This window comes from Felis catus, chromosome A2 (assembly GCF_018350175.1).
Source record: "Felis catus isolate Fca126 chromosome A2, F.catus_Fca126_mat1.0, whole genome shotgun sequence".
Lineage (NCBI taxonomy): Eukaryota > Metazoa > Chordata > Mammalia > Carnivora > Felidae > Felis > Felis catus.
The window spans coordinates 83,598,419-83,611,284 of NC_058369.1; the positions used below are offsets into that span (position 1 = coordinate 83,598,419).

General features: G+C 34.9%; 1 protein-coding gene across 9 annotated transcripts in view; it reads right to left on the minus strand.

Annotated features, from left to right (window-relative positions):
- MAGI2 (membrane associated guanylate kinase, WW and PDZ domain containing 2) overlaps positions 1–12,866 on the minus strand; it is a 1,363,649-nt gene that overhangs the window by 959,098 nt on the left and 391,685 nt on the right. The gene's annotated exons all lie outside the window — the stretch shown is intronic.

Below are 12,866 nucleotides of genomic sequence, written 5' to 3' on the forward strand. Positions count from 1 at the left end.
TTCTATCTGTAACATGTATGTAATACCCCCCTGCACAGTTCTTATGTACATCCTCTTATTTTCCTGATGTAAGGGACTTTATGTCTTATATATATCATATATACATCTGATATATATATATATATATATATATATATATATATTTACATATATGTATGCTATATATAGGTGATATATATAAATATATGTTATATATATGATATATGTATGTTACATATATATTTATAAAAGTGCACATGAGATCTCTATATAAAGATATAGATACATGTACACTCATATGCACATCATGTTTTATATAGTAGACATAAATAAATATACGTGTGTATATATACACTACATATATACACATATATATACACATACATGGTGTGTGTGTATACATATATATATAAACATATATATATATATTTATTTATATACATATACACTACCTACATCTATACCTTTATTGTAATCAAGATCAAAGCCAAGTTTTAAGTCTGGATCTGCTATGTATAAGCCAAATGATCTTGGGCTACTTACTTAATTTGTTGAGACTCATTTCTCTTCTTAATAATGAAGAGAACACTTATGGGATAACAGGCTACATGCTTGATACAACTCTAGGCTTCCTGGTAACACAGGCAGGGATGGACCATCACAATAGTCCCTAACTACCTCAGGCTCTATTTACTGTCAGATTTCCACTGAGGAAGCCGTGATCCATTGTTCCCAGTCTCAGGGCTTTGATCAGAGATTCCAAAGGATCTAGATTTATTCTAGGATAAAAAATGTACACTTCTAACTAGTAAATGTGACTAAGTTTACCATCACAGGGCAATAAAAAAAAAACTTAGTTTTTCAGGGATTGCCATGATATTTGGTATTCTTTCTTTCCTTCTTATTCCTGCTTTCTTTTCTTCTTATTCTTCTCCCCAATCATAAGAAATCTAGAGTATGAATATATAAGGGCAGATGAGAACAGAGTTCCCAAAACTGGATTCATATTGCTCAGTTGAGACCCTCCTTGGTCTATTTTCCATCAAATGCAACAATCTAGTCATTATTGTTAAACAAAGATGAATTAACTTAGGTTTTCTAATTAATTATTTCCCAAAGTCTTGAATCTGGCTATATGCCTTAACTGTAACACAAGGTCATTATTTTCCTTAGCTACTTTTGTACATTATGTGTACTTATCTATAAAATGAGAAAAATGATATTTGTTTTCCTATATTTGAACTGTGGTAAGGATTAATCCCTAGAGAAGAGGACTCATGTTTTCATCAGTCCATATTTTCAGCACTGAACTAGTCATATGCACATAGTAGCTCTCAATGTTAGTTAAACTGAATTAAAATAAGTTACAACATATAAAAGTTTATAAACTTATAATCTCTTCAAATTTAACACATTATTACCTATGTTAATGACACTTTGAATTAACAGTCATGCTTTTTACAACTAATGAATTTGAAATATAACTTTTTATGATTATATATGTATTCAGAAGGAAAATAACATTTAACCTACAGAATAAATGAAATTAAATTTTTATATTTGTATCAGGGAACCAGACGTCTTTTTTTTTTTTCAAAACTAATGTTAGGTCAATATTGTCTTAAATACAAGTTCTCCAAATGTACTTCTTTTTTCCTTGTATGTACATTTTTTATGTGTTTCATTCTACCAAAAGACTCCTTAATGAATTTTGAGATAAAGAAATGATGTTGGGACCTACATAAAGCTACCAATGTTGACCTCCGATCAAAGATGTTGTGCCACATAGTGCAGGAAGCATCTTCTTTCAAAACATAATTAATTTTCTGTAGTGCTTCAAATAAAATATTCAACTCCTCACTTTTAATTAAGATTCCTTTTCTTGCTCCCAGTTTGAATTATGTTCTGAAAGCAATTTTTGTCAATTGCTTTTTCATGTGAGAAATATAATTATGAACTAAATTTTGTTAGTGTCATATTCATACTTTTTAATAATAAAGTTGTGAATAAAAATGAACAAAGACTCATGCACACATTTAAAATGTCTCATTCTATAAGTACAGTAGAACAGTTCTAGAATACACTGGTAATGCATAAGTATCTTGGTTTTCTAAAGAACAACTACATCTCTCTGGCAGTTTTTATATAATCAGAATACGTTGAATCAATCATTAGGAGCTTGAGTATAAGTAGAAAAGTAAATCTTTGCTTTAGAAAGGTACTGTAAATCTTTTTTACTAATGTCTAATAACAATGATTTATATTGTTAGTATTTGACTATAGATTCATGAAAAAGGAATTTAAAACTTAGAGCCATCTTTAAAAACTAATGAATTTAAGACATGGATACTACATGCCTCTTGGGTTATGGAAAAGAAAGATGCTTAAAGGTGACTTTTTTCTTTCACACCAAAGTCTTGGAGATACAGTGTTTTCTGTAGGAGGGTCTCCGTGTCCATTCTCTAGATTCTGAAGTGTTATGAGTAATTCTTAGTGGTTGAGGCCATGGTTGCAATTTCTCAGTTCTGGCTTCATGAACCATAGCTGCAGGCCTCAGAGGTAGCAGTTACCCTGGGTGGGCAGTTCTGTATTGTTTATTATTCCTGAGGATTTATTCTACAGCCCTCTTCTCTAATTTTCTAGCAAATTTTTAAACAGCTCATTTCCTAAATTTCTTCCTCCTTGCATGGTTTTGTTTCCTGTCAAACCCCAATTGATACATTATGTACTGTTTTGTTTTATGGAATAGAAAAACAGCAACAACCAAATTATTTGACACCGAAAGCAATAAGAAGAGATGAGATCTTGACAGAAGTTAAGCTTGCCTGCCTACTCATTGGCTCTCTAACGACTGAAGTTCTTCATGGATACTAGATATCACTGTGCATATGAATCTGGATCCCTTCAGTCAGAATTGGGGCATTCTCCCAGAAGCCAAGGAGGATCTGTGAGCATATGTGCACATCTCAATCCCATATGTTCCTGGTGAAGGGATCAAACAAGTTGTGCCACATTGTATCACCATGGAACTATGCTCAGAGAGCTAGTCAGAGGATTTGGGAACTGAGAAGCTGTCACCGTACTGGGCTACAAGTGACATCTGAGTCAGCGGAGCACCAGTTACACTGAGATGGCAAAGCAGTGCTTCCTTTCAGTAGAAAAAGGACCATTTTTTCCCATTAAAATGTTATGAATTCTAGAGCAAGTAACACAGTTGTCTATGTTTTGGTTACTTCCACATAGGAACAGAGGAGGGCATGCCACTGTTGAATAATAACAATCAGCTACTGACCTGGGTCTTTCCAGAGCCTTTGTAGGAATAATACCAATGGGGCTCCTGTATGGCAGTTGTGGGAATAAACGTGTGATTTAAAGGACTTATATAATTCACTATCTATTTTCATGGGTTTTTTTTTTCTGCTTTTATGGAAACATTAGGTAAAAAATACAGATACACATCTAAGCAGTCTCCTATGTTTTACGGCCTACCAAAATTTGTTCAGAACTATAGGGGTGGGGCGCCTGAGTGGCTCAGTTGGTTAGGCATCCAGCTTCAGGTCATGATCTTATGGTCTGTGGGTTCAAGCCCCACGTTGGGCTCTGTGCTGTCAGCTGAGAGCCTGGAACCTGCTTCAGATTCTGTGTGTCTGTGTATGTGTGTCTTTCTCTGCTCCTCCCCCACTCACGCTCTGTCTCTGTCTCTCAAAAAATGAATAAACATTAAAAAAAAAAAAACTATAGGGGAAATCAGAGCTATAGTGACCAAGGATGTGACATCGTACATCTGATAAATGGGCTTTGACATCAGACAGATCTAGATACTGGAATTCCTCATCACCGACTCAGCAGCTATGGTCTGGGGAGGAACTCTTAACCTCTCTAAGCCTAAATTTCCTGGTTTGGAAAATGGGAACCACAACACATTTCTAATAGGATTGCGAAACACAAAGGCATTATTAAATTTTTTTTTCAACGTTTATTTATTTTTGGGACAGAGAGAGACAGAGCATGAACGGGGGAGGGGCAGAGAGAGAGGGAGACACAGAATCAGAAACAGGCTCCAGGCTCTGAGCCATCAGCCCAGAGCCCGACGCCGGGCTCGAACTCACGGACCGAGAGATCGTGACCTGGCTGAAGTCGGACGCTTAACCGACTGCGCCACCCAGGCGCCCCACAAAGGCATTATTATAGTCGTTGCATGTAGATGGTTGTTAAATGTTAATTAATTCCCCTCCCCCACCCTAACTCCAACCACCACCTTCACACTGGTTTGCAAAAGAAATACTTTTATAAAATGCCAAAGTGAGGAACTGGGAACTTTTGTAAATACCTGTTTATAGAGGTTTTTGTAGTCAGAATTTTAGATTTAGATTAGAATTCAGAGTAAAGTTTAGAAATTAAAGAAAGCTTTTATATAATGTAGAGTTATTTGCATATTTTATCTCTCTTCCTGTGATAAGGCTAATGGTTTTAGTTATTGGAATAATATATTTATTGATTTTTTTCTCCCCTTAGGTATCTAAATATTCCAATATTTCTGGCAATAACATTCTAAAGAAAAGACAGTTTGGTATTTAATTGATTAATGGCCAGTCAAGAGCCTCCTGTCAAAATGAATTGACTTGAAGCTAACCAATCAACAGACCTTAACTTGAAAACCTTCATGATAATTATATATATATATATATATATATATATGTATATATATATATATATGTATACATATATACATATATATATATGTGTACATATATATATATATTTTTTTTACCATAGGAATTTCTGTCCCTATCTGCTTGGCAAAAACGTGTGTTTTCTATCAATGGAACTCCATTCATACTCAGTAGATACCTTGCAGTTCTTTGCTTTTCCTCTTTTTCTATCCCAGGAGCATCTCGGAACCCCTTTGAATGCACCCTTATGGTGCTTATAACTCCCCAGAACTTCTACTAGAGAGTTCTTCTCATGTAGGGTGTGGGCTGGGAGTCAGATCCACCCGGGATAGAATTTCTGTTCCTCCACTGAGTTAGTGCATAGTGTCTGGCCTGTTACCTAATGTCAGAGCTTTGCTTTTCCCATATGTCTGCAAAGGTGGGGTAACACATTAAAGAGATGCTGTGAGGATTCAATTAGATAGTGTAAAAAAAAAACATTTCTTGCACATAGGAAGTATTCAGCAAATGATGGCTGCAATTTAATGAACTGTTCTGGTTGATATTCATGAAGTCCAATACCTAGGACTGGTCTTGCCTGGGCACTCATCAACCATTCCCCCACTGGGAATGCTAAGATGAATCGCATTCAGGGTATGCAATCTCAGCTTTCCTGCAAATATTTAGGCCCTTTACTGATCTGCAGAGTTGTTCATCAGTGTCAGACAATTAAAAACAGGAGACAAGAAATCAGAATTCCTACCCCAAATGGGAGAGAACAGATATACATAGCTTTGCACTGGGTTCCCCAATTCAGTCTTTTCTTTGAAGGACAAGTTGAGAAGTTATCATTTATGCAGACAAGTGGGTTGTGTGGAGCAGTAGGTAAAAGTCTATCTTCATTCTGACAGAGCTTCTGCAGATACTTGCTGAGTTTATGTGCATAAAAAGTAATATCCCTGAAAGTTAGCATTTCAGTAAGAAAGCTTGCAACAGAAACTGGGAAACTAACTGAAAATTGACCCTATACTAAACATCTGACATGCCTACCAAAGATAGGGTTTATGGGTACTTTTTAATTGAATCGACTATCAATCCTACCTCACTTCTACCTTTTAATTATCATGAGTGAGAAACCCTACTGACTCTCCTAAATTTCTCATCTGTTCTGTAAAGACCGCACTCAGCACTGCTTTAACCTCCCATTAGTTAGAGCTATTTGAGCATCCACCCAGCGCCATTCACTTGCATAAGACATTTATTAAAGTTCAACATTGGGAGATACTATATTTCATGTTTAAATATCTTATCGTAAAAATTGCAATCACATTTTCACAACAATACACCTCATGCTTCAGAAGTCTTTATGTCACATCTCAACTCATTACACATTCCAAAGGAGGAGAGCAATTTTAAAAGCTTTGTATTTCTCATTATGCTTATTTACCCATCACTTACTAAAACTGGACCATATTTCAGAGTTTCATGAATAGTGAAGGCAGATTTCAAGGAACATCAGACTTATGATGGCATCCTTAACTTGACATTCATAGAAAAATCTGAAAGTACACGCATGGCTGGTTTTATCCAGAACTGCACTTAATTTAAACCCAGCTTTTTATTTTTCCCTGAAGTGTCTGCTGTATTTGATATATCTTCAGTTTCCATAAGCTGTTTACACCTGCTCAATATCAAGGGCATTCCATACTCAGAATAATTTAAGCCAATTTGATGAACTGATTTGAATAACAATAATATAAAGAAAAGTAAGCCAGCAGAATCAGAAAACCACAGCATTTTAAGAGTAGAAAGAGTCACGTTAGAGTTATTTCTTCCATTCCCTACCCACCCAAAAGGCAAGGCTTTTGCCAAGGTCCTATAGTTAGTTAGCGGCAGAGCCTAGACTAGAACCAATTGCTCTTAATTCTTAGATGAGTGCTCTTTCCATTGCACCATGTTGTCAAATAAGGAAAAACCAAGGGTTATCACTACTCACCAAGCTCTAGCAATGCTGAGCTGAAAACTGTGAATAACTCTGACTAGTGCACTGGACATTAGAATATCAGTAACCACAATTAGTATTCCTTTCTTGTTCTTTTGGACAGATGCATCTGAACCAGAAATTGAGGGTTCTACTACAAATTTACAGCCTTAAAGTCCCACAAGAACACAAATATCCTTGCCATCTGCCTACAGCTTTTCCTTCAGCCTATGTACTAGTCAGCAGACTTTGGAAACTTGAGTAGGTCTGAACCTGACAGAGTCTTAATTCTTTTTATTCAAAAAGTGCAGTGGCATGCGATGAGATATGTTGACCTCTTTATATCCAACTGGGTTACAATTGTGAAGTCTGCAGGGAGCAGGTTCTGGAAGATGAGCTGTTTTCCACTGACTGTGATTGCTGGCTTTTCTGGAGGTGGAAAAAAGGCTTCAAGCACTCATCTCCAATTCTTCCCCGGGCCAGCTGCTGGAGCCACTGAAACCCAAGAGCATGCATACCATCTGCCTACTCCATCCGTGGTCTGCAAACCCAAGTTTCCTATGAAGAGTCACCCTCTTATAAAAAGGAAAGAAAGAAATACAGACCAAAAAGAGAAAAACCAAGAGGAAAGATTGGCTCACAGTCACACACAAAAAAGCTGATCAAGTCAGGGCAAAGAGGATTTTATATGGTTTGGAAGATTAGTAAGGCTGTTCACTGTTGGTATTTGTTGTTTTTTTGTACCAGATATGTTCCTTTATTCAAAAACTAGTGTCCTGTGGTGTCAAATGGATAAATCAATACAATCACTTCTAATGTTCCTTGACTTTCCTTTTAAGTAAAATTTTGAAGCCATTTCTCTCCTGGAGAGTACTCTGTCAACCAACCCAATGAATGTTACTATCTGACTGGGAAAGATACATTCATTTTGTTCAATGTGAAAAAGAAAAAGAAAAATGTATTGTACTTTCATGTATATGACATGAAGCTAGATCTTACTATTCTCAGTGATAAGGAGCAGAGAGTTAACCTAATAAAGCTTTCTATAAAGTAATAAGACATTTTTAACAAATGTACCACTCAGGCATACATCTGAATGAGTAAATGAGTAGAATCCTTTCAAGTATTTGTACTGCTCAGAAGCTTTTGAAATTTTTCTTTTGAGCTAGCTTTACAGGGCAGTTTATAAATCTCTCAAGATACTTAGTTTCATTTGTTTATAGATTTCCTTCTTCTTTGGTCCACAATGCTGATAACCATAGTTATTCTCTAATAACCCTATTCTTGATACTTAGCACCAAATATAATTAGGCTGTTTAAAAAAAATAAAATTCATTTTCAAAGAACAAAAATCCGGCAACTTGATTCTGAAATAATTGCAAAAGAACATGATTCATACACTAAAAGCAACATTAAAAGGAGCTTCTAAATTGGTGATTCTTAATTTGAAGTAATAAGGCTAAGGTTGAAACAGATATATAATCTACATCGGTTGCAATATGTTGGCTTAAAATTTAGTTGGATCTGATATCTCTATTTCTATGCCTGCATATCTACCTGTAATTCAACCTACTATTGTAGTCCATGAGTCTACACTGTTTAAAGATATTTGGAGTCCTTAATTATGTTCTTGATCACTTCAACTCACAGAATTTCAAGTCATTGGAATTTTTGTTTTCTTTTTTTAGTAATATAACGGTGACACAGGTTGATGTCACCATCCTTTCTTAGCACATGCTTAGAACTACACCTTCATGATGAAAATTACAAATAACTAGAAAGATTAATTCATGCCCACAAAAACATACTGCCTTGTTGAATATTAAAAAAAAAATACCATATAAGCTTTAAAAGTACTGACGTGTGCTTAAGAATTAAAATCATATTCCCCCATGCAGTATACTAGAAAGTTCTGCCCTAATTTCAGACTTTTTTTTTAATTTCAGACTTTTTAATACATATGTGATCACCAGCTTCTCTTCTATAGTCCTCTCTGACTATAGTCTAATATAATTAGGGGAAAGGGATATTGATCCCTTTGCATAGCTACACCTTTTGGTGTGTTGGTAACTGCTTTTCTTAAAGGGAAACCAATTCCATAACTTTTAAAGAGCCCATTTCTATTTGCTTCTCCATGAAATATAATTTAACATAACAGAAAAATTTTTAAAATATATATTAGTAATCTTACAATTTTATTCTTGATATTGCTTCTTTTTAACATGACTTAGTTTGTACTAACTTGGTGCTTAAATATGTAGAAACATCATTGTGAGTTACACCCCAATCAGCTCTTCCATAAAAGTAATTTTTTTCATATCTTAAAACTATGTTTTTCATTTTATTCACTTTTTATGGACTAGTTTTAGATATTTGGTTTTATTGATTTTTGTCTTTTACTTGGTATATGCTGGTATTTCTTTTGGCTTCAAATACATTTAAAATATTTCCTAATAAGACCATCTCACCAAATGACAAAGTATGAACTTGAGAGAGAAGTTTAATTTTAACTACCTTCCATTTCATTTTGAAACTTTAAAAATTGGTCATTGAAGTTCTCCTTCATGGCATCTGGTATAATGGGGAAAAAAGTATCTGGAATTTATATCTGTGCTCATAAATGCCTTGAAAATTAATTTGTGTCTCTAATAAATACTGGATAGAGAAGACCAGCATTTCATCAATAAATGAAAATGGTTATATCTTTTTTCCTCATGGTTAGGAAGCACAGTCAATTTAACCATGGTTGATTAGACTCAAGAGTTAACTATATGCAATCTTTATGCACAGAATACTAACACAAAAATAAACTCCATTTTTAAGTGTTTAAACACTTGAAAATTAATCCAATGTTTTTCTGTATTAATTCCATTAAACTCCCTCATATATGTTTGAACCTATATTATCCAAACAACAAGCCATGCTGCCTTAACTTTGCACATTTACCATGATACAATTAAACAATCTTGCTAATCTCTAAATAGATGCTACTAACTTAGTGCTTCTGAAATTGTCCTTTGTATACTATTAAAGTAACTGAAATCCCATTTGATGTATGTTCTGAACTTTTCCAAGTCCTTTATGTGTTAGTCTTTATCACATTCCAAATTACAACAGTTTTGTCTCATGATTATTTACTCATGTCTCCTGAAGTTCCCTTACATAAAAATCCTATCTAGCCTGAAATCTGATGGTAGAAAGATTCATCTACAGTATTTAGTTTTTAAAAATCAACTTTCATTTTAGGACACCAGGATCCTCTTAAGACTTTTACCCCCCATAAATCATACAACTAGCGATGAAAAGACACATATTTAGGTACAAATTGAGGTCTTTAATATGCAAATCATGTGATGGCTTATGTTTTAGAGAAAATATCAAGAGTTAGTTCCTAAGGATCTTTTCTCCCTGATTCATTTTCAAAGAAGGATGAACTGATCTCATGGGAGCTTCTGTGTGCATTCAGAGAGTGCTCATGTTCATTATATGCCCAACAATACTGTCTCTGTGACCAAGCCCTGCCTTTCAAGACTAGAGACACAGCTTCAAAAAATATATTTTTGAAAAATCAGGCCCTGAGATATGGTTCTGGACAAATGAAAAGCCTAAATGCAGTCAACTTTGTTTATGGGGCAGGGAACAGACTGATGAGATTTTATATTATTTACAGTTAAGGTCCATAAAGAGCTAGACTAACTACCTCCCTCCCTCACTTAGCTTGGAAATCAAACAGAAGCTGGGCCCATATTCCTTTCCAGAAAGGGGTACAGGAGCCAAGTTGGCCACAACTGAATTTGGCTGGGTATATGGGGGTTTGTGAGGGGAGAGTGTCTCTGGAGCTCTCACCCAGAATCTTCTTATTCACTAGACACCAAAGAAATCCAGTGCCAAGACTGTTCCTTTCCTCCTAGTCATAGTTACTGGCGGTAGAGTAAGCAGAATTATTCAGTTGGGTCTTGCCTTATAAAAATAGTTAAGCCACTCTCACATAGTTACAATGGACTACAATTTGTTTTTTCATGGAGTTATCCAGGACCTATTCTTGGAGCCATTTATCGACCACACAAGAGGCATACGTATTAATGTATGCATTTGTAAGAGCAGTGACATACTCTTCAGTAACATCTATTCCTTTTATGGTACTGGGTATATGAAAACCAGTGAGAATTTTTTGACCAAAGAAAATATGAAACAAACATCACTCCATAGTCAAGACCAGTAGATATGCTGGACACACATGTAAGATTCCAAACAAAGCCAGGACTTTTTACATGACTGACACATTTTTGCTGCATATTCTTTGAATATGTCTGAACATTTTATTAAAAGATATACTGAGTGAAGATGGTAGATTGTGTAGGTCCAGTACATCAGTATAAAAGTAATTAGAGATAATATAAGTCAGACTCATCACTATCTTAGATGTTTTTTTCACTTTTATGCCAAGTTAAGAGCATCCTTAATGAATGGTATTACTCCAACTGGCTATTAGGAGTAGTAGCTACAAATTCAAAGAATAATTGTTTGATTATAATATTCAGATTCATTGAATTTCTAATCATCTCCTTTATAAGAGCTATTCAAGGACTTCTAATTGAATTTATGACCTTGTACTGAAATCACATCATGAAACTCTTTTGTTTACTCATATAAGCCTAGTTATTTTACCCTTATATTTATTTTTCCTTCATAGTATTTCTTTTGCACTCTAAAGAGAGATGACTTATTTAAGAAGTTAATTAACTAATGCAAAATTTATCCCTATTATCTACATATTTAATTAAGACTTCTTATTTATGTCATCGCCTTAGCAAGGACTACAAGTATTCCTGAATGTCAGCCTCTTATCTATTTCTCTCAGCTTTTAAACATAATAAAGTGCCTGGATTCTTTATTCAGTATTTCAGATCTCCTTTCTTTCATGTCACAAAAGATAAATGCACATGGCTGCACTGACAACATCACAGCTTTGAAAATGCGTCCACCCGTTACCTTATAAATAGTTCAGTCACTTACTTTAATCCATCTTCCTCTGGCCATCACTCTAACGTCAAACTTACAAGTTTAAGAATGCACTTTTCTCAACTTCTAGTTTCAAAGCAAGAGCCCAAAAGTCTATTCACTTCACTAACACAAACTGACAGGGGTAGCATTTGGACTGACAAGATGTCAATCAGTAAGCATTCTCATTTAAGAATATGTGATAGTGGTGCCCTGGCATTTTTGTTTTGATGGTATTTGGTGTTAACAATGGCAAAAGTCTACCCCTCCTAAGATGTGCGTAGGTAAAAAAGGTTGGGTGCTGAATTATCCATTTCACTTCTCTGTGTGTTTTCAAAAGTTCAGTATAATAATCCATGACCTATGCCTTTTGCATAGTTCTGGTAGTTCAAGACACCCCCTATATATATATATATATATATTATATATATATATATAGCCAAGTTTTTCTGTCTTTAATGTCAATTTTCCAGAGCCCATAGCTTTGAGTTTATTAAAATTCAGAGCAGTGCTAAAACAAAAGAAATACACACAACACAGAGTTTCTGGAGAGATTGGGAAGTCTCTGAGGATCATGGGACTTGAAGGAAATGGATTTTGATATCTACCTAGGATCTAGGACCTGACTTGAAAGTCCTTGAATTGTCCTACAGTTAATACAAGATTCTTAAATAAGCTGACAGGTACTAAAAAGTTGATGTGTGAATTTTATCATTTGACTGGGTCCTCTCTTTTGAAGTAGCACCTGCTCATAATCAGAGATTGTTGTTCTGTGGATTTCTATAGGTTGCATATGAGACATTTGTACCCAACACTCAACATTATCACTTTCTAAGAGTTACAGACATTTAAGCTTTACTTTTCAATGCATGAGTTTCTTTTCACTTGTGAGGATCCCCTGCTGCAAACCAGAGATGAGGCTGGGAGTTACTGGGTAGATTCTATTTACAAAATAGCTGTTTCAGCTAATAAATTTAATTTTCATTCTCCTGTTTCGCAGTGTGGAGTTCTACCCCAATCATGATTCATTCTAAATCATCAACATCCTGCACTAGAGTTCATATTTATCAAAACTAATTTAAGAAGTAAGACAGGCTTTGTAGCTTGACAACTGCAAGTTTCATCTGGCTACAACATTATCATAAACCACACAATGGTAGTTAAATTTTTTTCACTTAAAAATGTCATATCTCAGAAAAAATCCATATCTCAAATCAATTTTGTCCCGAAGTCCACCATAAAATATTAATGCA